We start from the raw sequence: 13,552 nt of genomic DNA, 5'->3' as shown, positions 1-13,552 counted from the left end.
AAGTTTTCTGAGTTTAGAAACCTGTGAGAACTCTGAGCAGTGAAGAAGACCCTCAATGGTCCCTTTCTGTCTCCAAATCAGTTGTGTCCCTCAGAGCCATGAGACTGACATAGGCTACTGGGTTGCAATGTAAATACATTGCGCCCAACCTCAGACTTCGAATGTCTCAGTAGCTCCGGTCAGCAGGGGAGGCAGGGGTTGTCCTGCACTGCAGAGGCTCAAAACATCACCTCCTCCTCTCTGAACTGCAGTGGCTGCCCAGACACTTGGAGATGCAGTTCGAGAGCTCTCACGGTCCTGAGATCTTGGCTCATTCATCGGTCATCTTTGGTTGTGATGGGGCTGGCAGGGCGCAGCAGGGGTGCTGGCTGCTGAACTCACTGCAGCGGGTGCTAATCTCTGGGAATTTTCCTCCCTCAGACCTTATATTTAACCGTAATTAGAGAACAATGCAAAACACAATTTATTGGGCATTTTTTGGTTGCTTAGTTGGTGCCTTCTTGTAGTGGGTTTACGTGGCAAGGTTTTGGTAGCAGGGGGCCATAGGGGTGGCTTCTGTGAGAAGGATCTAGAAGCTGCCTCATGTTTGGTAAGGGCCCCACTGCTGACCAGAGCTGAGCCAATAAGTGATGTTGTTTTGCACCTCTGTGAGAGCATATTTAAGACAGGGGAAAAAAAAACCGCTGCGCCACACAGCAGCTGGGAGAGTGAGAGGAGTGAGGAACAGCCTTGAAGGCACCAAGGTCAGTGAAGAAGGAGGGGGAGAGGTGCTCCAGGTGCCAGAGCAGAAGTCCCCTGCGGCCTGTGGTGAGGACCATGGTGAAGCAGGCTGTCCCTCTGCAGCCCATGGAGTACCACAGTGGAGCAGGGTTTCACCCTGCAGCCTGTGGAGGAGACCACGGTGGAGCAGGTGGACCTGCACTGACGGAGGCTGCGGCCTGTGGAAGACCCCTGCTGGAGCAGATTCCAGGCCGGACCTGTAGCCCGTGGAGAGGAGCCCACGCAGGAGCAGGTGACCTGGCAGGAGCTGCTGCCCGTGGGGGATCCAGGTTGGAGCAGTTCGTTCCTGAGGGGTGGACCCCATGGTACGGACCCATATCTGGAGCAGTTCTTGAAGAGCTGTTGCCAGTGGGCAGCCCACGCCGGATCAGTTCATCAAGGACTGCATTCCGTGGGAGGGACCCCACAGCACAGGGGACGAGAGTGACCAGGAAGGAGCGGTGGCGAAGAAGCGCTATAGACTGACCATAACCCCCATTCCCCCGTTCCCCTGTGCCGCTCGGGGGGGAGGAGGTGGAAGAGGGTGGATGGGGAGGGAGGTGCTTTTGGTTTCGTCCCTTTGTTTCTCACTTCTCTAGCTTGTTAGTAATAGGTAATAAATCTTACTATCTCCCTATGCTGAGTCTGTTTTGCCCGTCACAATAATTACTGTGCGATCTCCTCGTCCTTATCTCAACCCTTGAGCCCTTTTCATCGTATTTTCTCCCCATTCCTCTTTGAGGAGAGGGAGTGAGAGAGCGGTTGTGGTGGAGCTCAGCCACCCACCCGAGTAAAACCACCACACTTCTGTCTGGAAAGATGAAGACCACCCAGGACAGCAGAGTATTTTAAACAGCACTTGTTTATGTCTTCCTGCATTGTGCTAAACATACTGTGGTGATGGGCACTAAACCCATCCTGCAGCTAAATTCTTTCATCTAAATGCTGGAAGTGCCACAGGGAACTTTAAACAACCAGAAAACTGCTGAGGGAATGGGCCATGGGCAAATGTCACACCGTCCCTGCCCAGCGTCAGGCCCCCTGGCAGTGGGACCCTAACCACCCCTGCTCCTGAATCAGCTGCCATCAGCCCCAGAGGTGAGCGGGGGTGGGACAAAATCACACAAAACCAGTCCATCCCATGCACGTCTCAATATGTTGCTAAAATCTGGGACATCCTCCCCTGTACCTGCCTGAGATATTGCCATGGCGGTGGTGTTTAAAGGGCAGTCTCCTGGGAGAGCAGGCTCCTGGAACTGAGGGGAGGGAGCGGTGGCTGGGTCCTAGCCACAGGACTTACATTTATAGCATGAGAGCTGAATTTCTCTGATAGATGGACAGCTTCTGTTTGTCGTGGTCTTTTCATAAAGGGAATGGCAAATAGTGGAGCACTGCATCAGGCTGCCCAGTTGACACGGTCATGAGATCTTCATCCTTGGAAATGCTCACAGCTTGGCTGGACAAAGGCCCAGAAACCTGACCTAAGCTCTGGGTGATCTCCAGAGGTCCCATCCAACCTATACTGGCCTCAGAGGGTCAGAGATAACATTGGGGTGGCATGGCTTCTGAAAGAACTGGGACTATTCCCAAAGCACACTGGGCAAAATGCTTGAACATGGGCACCTAAAGTTAGGTTCCTACCTTTTAGGCGAATGAAAGTCACCAAACTTCCCGAAGCCACCAATATAAATGGGCTGTCTTTTCTTTTAACAGCATCACTGCCTTGCACTGGTCACTTAGCCTTTCTTTTGATTCATTCTTCTGTTTTTGTTTTTTATTTTTTCCCTGTAACTTAATAGTGAAGAAATCTAATTTACCCACTAGACCTGCCTTTTCACAAAAAAAAAAAATGTCATTTTTCAATCTATTTGTTTCACATGGGATCAAACATAGAGCTGTTTAAAGATGGAAAAAAAAAAAAGATAAAGAAAGAAAAAACATAACACCAGCCCCTCCTCCAAACACATAGTGCACAGCTAGGAGTTATAAATCCTGCAGAAATATCCAAAAGCCCAGTGGTTACAACATTTATCTCAGGTATGGGCAAACCAGAGTTAAGACGTTTGCTCTTTCTGGTTCATCGCATGGCCAATGTTTTTAATTACATTTGTTTTGGTATAGAAGAGACCGAGTGCAACCTGAGATCCAACGTCTGCTCCAGGATCAGGGTCTGAAGGACAGCTGGAGGAAAACTCCAGCTTTGTTCTTTAACCTTCGCCCAAAAGCACACTCACTTAAATCCTGTACCCGGCATATTTTGAATGAAATGACGGATCTGAGCCCATGAGCCAGAGTGCTGCAGAAAACTCGGTTATGCTGGTAACGCATTTGTCTCCCTGAGACAAGCTCATGCTTACAGACAGAATTGCATTAGCTACATAAGACGGGGAATCTTTTCCAAACAGCACAGGGGTGCAAGTCTGGAGTGGAGATAAAACATGCTCATACATTGTTTGATATTTTAAAGAAAGGGTCCTCAATTTTTCCTTGGGGCCAGAGTTTTGCCTGCCCTTTTCCTTCTCTCTGCCTGGTGCTGTGAGGACGTGTGGTCTCTGCTTCCTGCCCCATCTCTGCTGGGCAGGGCACTCTGAGGGCAGGCCGCACACACATAGCAGGTCCTGTGCAATTCATCTGTGGATTAAAGCATGGGTGGGGTGGGTGCCTTGCCAGGAGCTGTCCTCGGGTACCTTCCTGCTGGCATGGGGATGGACTCTGTTCGGGGTCAGGAGAACATCTTTCCTTCTTTGCAGGCTGAGGGCCTCATCTAGGTACGAAATGGAACGAAACTCTGCAAAAGCATCGCCTGAGAGCTTGTACATACACTGTTCCTGTCACAGCCCCGAATTCCTCAGAAATAACAGTTGTGAACAGCACTGCTACTAACCATTAAGTGTGTAGCGAAGCCAGAAGAGAAAATTGGCAGGGAAAGAAATGTTCTTTTCAGACTTCTGAAAGAGCACTACAGGCAATGGGGAGCAAACAGCAATATTACCAGCTAATAATAATGCTGCTTGAGGACTTCTTTGAAGTAATAAATATGTTTTTAATAAGCATATATCCTCATTTTGGGAGCTCTAGGTTCACATACAGATGTAATTTTATCCATGGAATGTGGCTGTGAGGACAGCATCTGAAGCACCTGGGGACTCTCTGAATGGGGAAGTCTGGGTACAGAGCGGAACAGCCTCCCACTAGAAGGGATTTAGTCTGAATTTGCCCTCAAAGACATGAAAAATGGGAGAAGCTGCCCATCTCCCAGCCCTCTCCCTATTCTCTGACTCCCCCATGGTGACTATGTGGGCTTCAGTGAGCGGGACAGAGCATTGGCATCCTGGCTCTGCTTCTGCCTCACCCCATGGGGTACAAGCTGCGTCCCACCAAGAGCATCTTTGCCACCCGACCTCTGGGACAGCAGCAGGGCATCTGTCAGTGATGCTGTGGTGACACGTCCTGACAGTCGAGGGTCCCTGCCTCTGATTGCCACCTGTGTTTCTCAGGGATCCCTAATAAAATTAGCAGTGTGCTGCTGCACTCTTGGGTGAGGGTGACAGTGGGGAGGAGAGGCAGAAATCGGGTATGATTATCTTGTCTTCCTGTGCTTTTTGCCTTTTAGTAAATAAACCTAATAAGATGCTGGGCAGCAATTCAATCTGTCACGCTTCACACATCAGAATAATTCAGCCAGAAATAGAAAGTGTTCAACCCCCATTAGAGGCAGTGCCCCGAAGAACAGGCTGATTTCTTTTTTTTTGGCTTGTAATTTATTTCACATCAATTATGCACTGCCAACAAAGGCAGCTTTGTGCCAAGTTGTGATCTGCCTTTCTCTCGGAGACATCCTAACTGTTTTACTTCTCCTCAGACTGTTTGTTTGCAGGTTCCCATCCACAGCGAAGTCTCAAATACGTGCAACTTGTCCCCACCACTTCACGTTAGTTCCCTCCTGGGACATAAGTTCTCCCCAAAGTCCTTTCTTCTCATTACAGGGCATCCCAGTTTTTTTCTGGCCTCGCTCTGCATGTCTCCCAGCAGGTATGGTACACTTGGTGACCGACCTGCTGCCTGCAAGCACTCCTTGGTGGACATCAGGAGATCACCACATGCAGGTGAGGCTCATCTAAAGGGGGTGACAAGGAGAGGAAGGGGGCTGCTGGCACCTGAAGGATGCTGAGAGTGGTCCCGACCCTCGGGTAGCAGGGTTTCATGTTCACTGCACATCCCTGTGCTCTGACTTGCTCTCCTCCAGAGAGACAGATCATCCCTGCATTGGCAGGCTTCTCCTACACCCCTGTCTCTGTCGCTGCATTGTCATGGTAATGTGTCTACTTCAAATGAAAAGTGATCCATTATTTATTACTGAATGAATTCTCCGGGCCAAATTCCATATCACTTCACTCCTTGCATTACCACCTGAAAGAGAGAGGAAACATTTTACACCTAAATTGCACCTTGCTGAAGAGGTACAAATCACTTCTGCCAGAGGAAAGCGAAGGAGCTTGCAGCCCCTCCTTGTCTCTGCCCTTTCCTGAGAACTGTGCACTGCTAGTAATGCCATTCATAGTGTTGTTGAACAGGACATTATTTTCATTTTTTTTCCCTATCATTTGCAAAGCAGGCTGATGGGAAGCAGACCCTGGCGCTAACCCTGCCCTGGGGCAGGTGGTACCGTGGTGGTACTCCCCTCACATGGATTTCATGCCAGTGCTCCTGGAGGAGGTTGCATCTCTCCTTTCTATCTTCCTTTCTATACTGTTTGTATGGATTTTCTCTGGGACACCTGCAGACAAGCCCACACAGACCTTTGCAAGCTCTTTCAGATGCCACAGGGCCGGGAGCTGCTGCGATGGGACAGGGAGCCAACCAGGCAGCTGGCTGCCACCCAGAGCTTCTCTGCACGTGGAGAGGAGGTGCACATGTACGTTAGCTTGTCTTGCACAGATTTCCTCTACACATAGAAATATATATCTTGCCAGTCTATGTCTTATGTGAAACTCAGTAACTCTGGGGAAAACATTCATTTGCCTCCAAGTATTTGCAGGAAAAAATCTCCAAATCTTCTGGATTTTCAGGGAACAAGCTAGATTGGAATAATTTCTTCTGGTCTTTTAGAGTTGTTGTTACATTTCGGCTGAGACACAATAAGGTTTGTTTGTTTTCTTTAAAGCCCTCTCCTAAAATCTCTGCAGGAGCTCAGCGTGCAACCAAGGTAGCATTACTCTAGTGCTCTTAGCACTAGGTTTCATAGTGTTTTGATGCCTGTTTCTCATAGAGAAGGTCTTTTCCACCTCTAAATGTACTCACAGGGCCATTCTTTTCTCTCTCTTTCCTTTTTATTCCTCTTGCTGGAAAAATTGAGGGGGTTCAGGTGTTTTGTGCTGAAAGAACAAATTCAAGTGGCACAAGGCTCTCACGATGAGACAGAGCAAAACAACTTCACCTGGAGAGACACCAGGCTCTACCAGGCTGGGCATTCCTGGCTTATTCCTGCCTCCAGGACGGCTCACAGCACACATGGGCTCCCTGCATCCCCGTTGTCCCTCTCTGCAGGCCCCGCTGATGCACAGCCCATGGGAGGAGATCCATGAAACCCTTGGCAGAGTGGGTAGGGAGAGCTTCTGGGGAGAAACACTCAGGCCGACAGCCTGCGAGCACCCAGCATTGCTCAGGATCTCCCAGGGAGGCGAAAGCCGCAGGCGAGGCACCCGCATTAGGCCACAGCCGAGCTGGACAGATGCAGAGTCCCTCACAGATGTGTCTTACCCCGTTTCAGGACAGGTCAAGGGTCCTGCTGGATCATCCCCCTGCCCTGACACAGTGCCCGGTAGCGAAATCATGAACCTGCCAGCAAAGAGTGTTTCCAGGAGAGGGAAGGCATTGATTTCTTCCTGATGCAGATGGAAAGCAGCCTTGCCGGGAAGCACAATGATGGCCTTATCTCATAATTATTTCCTAATGAGTATCATTTCACATGCAAATCCCATCCATACAAAAAAAATAATTTAATCCTTTTAAAAATCTGAGTAAGTGACAGGGTCTATAATTTCCTGCTGCGGCAGCACCGCTTGGTGTCACCAGGCAGTGTGGTGGTTTCAGCATCCTCTGCTCTCGTTTGCCTGCACGGCGGATTTGTGAAGCAAGCTTTCCTCCAAATAGCCCGTTCAGGAGGTCAGCTTCAGCTACTGAACAATAAACCAGGTGCCTGGGGAACTGACAAGGGTACCTCAGGTGTACCTCAGAGAGGTGGGTGAATGCCAAAGAGGTGAGAATGGGTGGTCAGCTGCCAGCCCATGCACCGGACACAGACATGCTGTATGCCGTCCTTGTCCAGGCAGAACCTTCCCAGAGGACAAATATTCATTTCCTTCACTAATTTTTGACAGCTTCCATCCCATTCTGGCATGTTCTTACAGAATTATTTGGGATACTTTGGTCACACCTAGTTTTCTTATTCATTTTTTATATCATCACCCTCTCTCTTGTGTTACTGAGAGGTGAAAAAAAAAAAAAAAAGAAACCCAAATATATGAGTTTGAGTAGGGTGATCACTGGTTTTCAGCAGCTTCCAGCTGAAAGCCCCCCATCGAAGTCACCTCATTGACTACTTCCCAGGTCCCTGCTGGGGATGTCCTGGTGGTCTGGTGAGCACAGCGTGGAGAAGGGACAAGAGGGGAAAGGTGCTCTTCAAGTTGTTGGTGGCCTTCTGTCCTCTGTCAAGGGATTTTTGATGGGGATTGATAAAAAAAATTGGAATTAACCTTTAAACAGGTTTGGCATTTAGACAGGAAAAATAATAATAATAAAAAAACTCACTACCTTCCTCAGACATGGTATTTTAAAGTGATGAGCACTAACAGTCTCTAGATACTTGTGTTCTTTTGCTTGATGATTCCCCTGTTGGGTCTGAGTCTGTATGAAGCAGTATAGCTCACAGCTATGCCCTGGGCTCATGCTGAGCAAAGTAGGAGAGGACTCATACCTGGGGGATCTGGGAGCCTGCCCAGTCAGCAGCATTTCAGTTTCAGCCATTGGTTTCCTGTCCATCAGCACTGGTTTGTTTTCTCATGATTAAAGTACAAGTCGCACCAGTTCGGATACCACAAAAAATAATTCTCATCTTTGTCTCCCAGAAGATTTTCTAAGTGAAGTAACCCATCCTGCAGAGACTTTGCTGGTAACAAACAGAATACTCAATACTGAGTTAAAAGCAAAATGTAGAGATTGACAAGAAAGAGTATTCTGGACTGGGATATCTGTGACCACAGAAAAAGCTAAAAAGTTGGCCAGATGGCAGGAGATGGCAAAACAGACTTGCATATTGGGAAGCCTTAGGTTTCCTGCCAGCCCTGTCCCTTGTAGATTTGCTTCTTTACACAACATTAAAGTGGTATTGAGCTCTGCTCACCCCAGTGTATTTCCTGGCTTGCTATTAATCAGTAGCAGTGGAGACACCCACAAAAGCTTTTTTATCTAGAGAGGGTTCCTTCAAAATCAGCCCAGGATGAACAGCAGCAATAAATTAATTACATCAGAGCCCCGTGTCTGAGCCCAAGGAAGAACCATTTGGTGGCCAGCAGCTGGATCCTGACTAGAGCTGCTTGCACCGCAGGGACACATGCTGCTTTGTTGCACTAACACAGGCATTTCACAGTGCTCTTGTGAGAGAGGGCGGGACCTCCTCCATGTCTTTGAAGTTTTTTCCTCAAAGCAGAAGGTGCTTTAAGTAGTTTTGAGAACTTAAGAGAAAGTCCTCTTCACCACTGGTGTTTTGCTCACACATATATATCTTACACATCATATGTACTTGGTGATACACTCATGCAAATAAATCTACTCTATCTAAAGGTCATTGCTAGGATGCCTTTCCTGTTTGTGGCCCTGTCTCCCTACCAAAAGGACAGACATGTCTCCAAGGATGCACATTAAGAGGAAACATGACAGTGTGGCAGGAGTGATGGAAGCTGTTTTTATGTAGGGGTTAAAAAAAATGAAAGGAGCCTAAATTTGCCATTTTCTTCCTCGTTGCAATTCTTCAGGGAGAAAGATAATTTCACATACACAAAGGAGAGGAAGAAAGCCTGGGAAAAGCAGCTGTTATCTTTGCATATAAGATTAAAAGATGCATTCAAACCCCAGAGATACTCTAAGGGGGAAGCAAGCCCAGAGAGTACCCTGGGGTCCTAGAAAGCAGATCATAAATGCAGAAATACTTGATCATCCTGTGTACTGGAAACTGCTTACTTTACAATCCAGAGATGCTTGAAGATGACCTTACTGTGGGGTTTATGCATCTGGGGAGCATGAAGCTGCAGGATGGTATCACATCAGTAAAGACAGTGCTTTCATCCCTGCCTGTTTCCATTGTTTTTCTCTCCTATATCACTATTCTTTGTAAATCTCCAACTCTTTCTATCTGTTCCATCCCTTGCTTATGTGTATCTGAGTTAGCTGTCCTTAGATATTTTTATCTTTCCTGAAACACGCTTTTTCCCATTACAGCATCAAGCAATTATGATTAATGAACACTCTATTGTATGTATTGTTGTGTCCCTCATTATAGCAGCATCATAGAGGCCATGCTTTTGACCTCTTTCATAGTTGCCCTCACATCTCTTTAAGGTACAAAAGCACTGTTTCACAGATGGCAGACAGGCTGCAGGGAAGCTGCAGGATTTACCCAGTGTCTCCTAGGAAGCTTGTGGTGGAGCAGGAAATCAGATCCATGTCCCCCAGATCCTTGTTCAGGTCCTATATCTTCTGAGGAAAGACAACAAAATTGTGTTTCCCGACTTGTCCCTGCATCAGTTGCAGGTGTAGGGGTAGGGCCAGCGTGAACTCTTCTATTTTGGCTGGAGGACGCCATCAGGCTAGAAACCCTAGCATCCTCATACCAAAAGAGTCTGATGGTGCACAGAAGCAGTTCTGGGCACCAAGCCTGGGCTGGTTCAATTTTTTTCTCATTGAATGTGAAAAATAAATAAATAAATGAATAAATAAATAAATAAAAAGTTCTGGGGGGGGAAGGGGGGGGGTGGACAAACAAACAAATAAACAAAAAAACTTTTTCTAAGCCTTAAAACTTATTAAACCAGGCATGGAAATATATTTACTCTTAAAATTGCAGGGAGAGACCCGATGATCTAAGCTGTCTTTCCCTGGCCAGCTTGTATCAGAAGGTGCTTACTCCCTGTAGGGAGAGGGCTCTACCAAATCCATATTTTCTGCTATATTTCAGCCTCTGAAGCCAGTCTCGCTGACAGCAGAACAGCCTGCAGGCTGCTGGGTATTGCTGGCCTCGCACTGGGCGTGCAGCGTTAGCCCTGTTTGAGCCTGTCGCTCCCAGCAGAAAGGCAAGATGATGCTTTGCCAGTCTCCCAAACCACTCGCAGCAATAGACTAGCATTAAGTGAAAAATCACATTGGCTTTATTGCAATGCAAGGCCTAATGAAATAGTTGGTATTTTTAGAGACAAGCTCCTCTGACTCAGGTCTCACTGCAAGGCACTTCTGCTCCTCACTCAGTTACTCACTCCAACGCAAAAGGCCTCAGAATAAAGTCTTTTCTTCCAAAAACTGAATCCTATTCCTGTGCCGAGTTTTTTTTTCCACTTCCTTGCCTTATCCTAAAGCTCTGGTTGTGCAGCACGAAATATCCCCTGAGCATTTTCCAGCAGGCTTTCTGCTGAGCATATTCCTTCCTTTGGGACTTGCTGCAGCCCCTGGTCCTGCCAAGGGGACCACGTAGCCCTTCTGCTCTGCTGGTGGTACTCTGCCTGACAGAGTTTTGCCATTTTCAGGTAAAAATAACACCTGTCCCAGGTGGGTAGACCTCAGCAAATTTTACCTCCTTGCAGGCTCTAAATAGCCCCTGAAACCTGCTGCTCCCTAGCAAACAGATGGGTAGCATAAAATTTAGAATCTCTAAATAAACTGAAACTTCTGTTGCTTGTTTCTTAGAATTTTTCAGCCTTCTCAGGAAACAAACATGTATGCGAAGGCAAAGGATATCCCTATGCCTGATAGAGACAAAGTGACAAATGTTTGGGGCTGTCTGGAATAAAAGTTCCTAAAAAAAAACATGCTGGAGCTGGAGATAATGCTAAAATACAGAGTCAGGGTGTGGAGATGGCATGTATTGAAATTATATTTTAACTGAAATTATAATTTAATTTCTACTTGAAATTATATTTTAATTGATTTACAGTTCAATTGAAATTATGTAACTGTCTCCAAATAAAAATTTGTCCACTCCAAATTCCCAGCAGTCAGCAAAATCCTACCAAGAAGATGGGTAAATCTCCATGCAATTAGCTTGTGTTGGTCTTTACCCTGCACAGTCCTTGTGGGGGTTAGTTTAGGGCTGGTGCTGGTTTCAAAGAAACAAAAAAAGGCGCAAAGTGTCTGTGGCAGGAAGCAAAAACATCAGCTTTGGAAAAGATATTCTCAGTAGATGCTTAGGTATATGCACCTGTACCTAAGTCTTTGTCATTTAGCACAAATTGTTTTAGCTAACGATATGATGTGATTTGATTGTTTGCGGTTTATGTAATTATAGCACTCATTGTATTTCCATTGTTCAAAGTGTCTCCTTGCGGGAGAGATTATTCTAGTGAACGACACAATTTGTTCTTCCATGACAAATCTCGATCCAAAAAATGCTAAATATAGTGTGGCTGATGGATCTTAAACAACCTGTCACTGTCACTTGCTGTAGCGGAAGGAATTGTATGTGGGCCACAGGGACTTACCATTTCAGTACACTCACCACTGTAGTATGTAATACATTACAGCAGGAGCAGACTGCAGTGCTGTAGAGGGGAAGCTATGTATTTAATGAATGACTATACTTGTAAGCTATTTGTGAAACAGGCGGGAAAGGACAAAACTGCAGGCACTTAGCTCTAGGCAGCATACTTTAGCTAAAAATCCGTTGTACGTACCACCTCTGTTGGGCTGAAAAACACTTGTCTTGAAGGAGTGGTAATATCTCCAAGCCATCTTAGAAGGAAGCATCTGCCCAGAAGATCAGGTTAGTGGTTTATGCAGTTACATGCCCCATCTCTGCCCTACGAGATAAAGACATCGGTTCATCAAAACCTCTCTAGCTTGCCTCTAACGCACCAATTTGATTTTCCCACTCCCTTAAATTGTCATCTGTATTTCCCAGATCTAATAATATCCTTGGAGAAAATGAGTTTTGCTCACTTATAAAACATCATGTAAATTAGAACCAGAATTCAAAATGATACGCATTTCCTCCCTTTCTGCCCACCAGGTGTCGGGTAGCACTACGCGCAGCTCAGAAGTTCGTTTAGACAAGCACCTTTGATACCACAGATCTATGAAGATTTAGAGAAGCTTGTTGGAACATGATAGACTTTGATCCTTGACAGTGCAGAGAGTAGATCTTATCATCTTTATTTCAAGCTTTCTGAGTCTGAAAGAGGCTCTGGGAGAATGGTCTTGACAGCTTTCCAGCAGTCTGTGCTTCACACAGCTGGGAGCACAAGAAGAGAAGACTCCAGAGTGGCAGTCAGTACACTTCGCCATTTCTGCCAGCAAGGTCACATTCATCTTTCTCCATGGAAGCCTTTAGGGATTCATTCATTCATATTCATATCTTCACCTGGGAAATTTATCCCACAGGAACCTTGCAGCCGCAATTCATGCCCTGCCAACCAGGTGCCTTGCACACCCTGCTTTGACGTATGTTTGTTCATTCATTCATCTGTTCACTCCCAGATCACACCCCAGGCTGGGCCTGCCCAATTTACCAGGCTGGGAACAAGTGTGTTTGTCACCATTTGCCCTTCTGAGGGAACTTTTCATCTGGGAGAAACTCTCAAATTTGAGTTCATGACTTCATACACTTGAAGAAAAACAAGCTATCGTTGCTCCATACAGGAACTATCAGGCCTCTCCCAGGAACCTAGAGGACATCTGGATCAAATGGTCCACAGCCCGTGGGCTTCTGTATCTTTACCAGTATAGAAGAAGAAAAACACTTACCAAGTAAAGTTGCCCTTATGTGTTACAGACACAGACTGGGAGATCGCGGTGAGTGAAAAACCTGCAGTTTGCACTGTGCTTCCAGATTTTAAGGTCCACATGTCGACTGGCTTGTCTCTTTGTTCCTCCAGCTCCTTTTGGCCTCTCACTCACTCCAAGACCTCTTTACAGGAAACAGGCACCCAGGAAGTCTCTGTCACCTCAATGGACTGTTACCCTTCCTCTCCTCCACCCTGCCCAGCCTGCTTTAAAGGCCTGTGCAGTTATTTTCTGCCTGGCAGCCTGTAGCACATGGCCTGCCGTGGAAGGAAGTAGAGAGGATTTTTTTGAACTTAAGCTGAGTTGACAGCATCAGTGCCTGGGCCAGAAAGTTGCAGGTGGGGAGAAGACCAGGGCAAGCAGTTCTCCCCAGGGACTTCCCTGCTGCTGCAATGAGCCATGGCCCCTGACCCTTTCTGCTGCTTTGTACACAAGCAACTATTCTCCGTCCTGACTGCCGAACCATGGGCATCAAAGGGCTTTAATGTTTCTGGTCCGAAGCCAGGTCCAGGATTGCTGCTGCTATTGCTACAACATTGTTTGTGTCTGATTAGACAAGGGATCTGTTAAAACAGCACTGTCTACCTACACAGTGCTTTCTACCAGAAATAGGTCGAAATCTCTAGTCATGAGGGAATCAGTAAGCAAAATCTTAAGGTCAGAATAGTGACAGGTAGATGCATCCGGGTAAAGTGGGCAAATGTCCCATGACAAGCCATGTCACGATGTTCTTGGCAGAAGACTTTGG

General features: G+C 46.8%; 1 long non-coding RNA gene across 1 annotated transcript; it reads right to left on the bottom strand.

Annotated features, from left to right (window-relative positions):
* Positions 1-1,524: 1,524 nt before the first annotated feature.
* On the bottom strand, positions 1,525-13,055 carry LOC121071425. The gene is made up of 3 exons (XR_005820594.1): positions 12,766-13,055; positions 11,697-11,822; positions 1,525-5,169 (listed from the first exon to the last, which is right to left on the bottom strand). It is a non-coding gene; the product is annotated as an uncharacterized LOC121071425 (long non-coding RNA).
* Between the last annotated feature and the right edge of the window lie 497 nt (positions 13,056-13,552).

Source organism: Cygnus olor, chromosome 5 (assembly GCF_009769625.2).
Source record: "Cygnus olor isolate bCygOlo1 chromosome 5, bCygOlo1.pri.v2, whole genome shotgun sequence".
Lineage (NCBI taxonomy): Eukaryota > Metazoa > Chordata > Aves > Anseriformes > Anatidae > Cygnus > Cygnus olor.
Note: the sequence above shows the minus strand (reverse complement) of the source record. Positions and strands in the feature narration are given on the sequence as shown.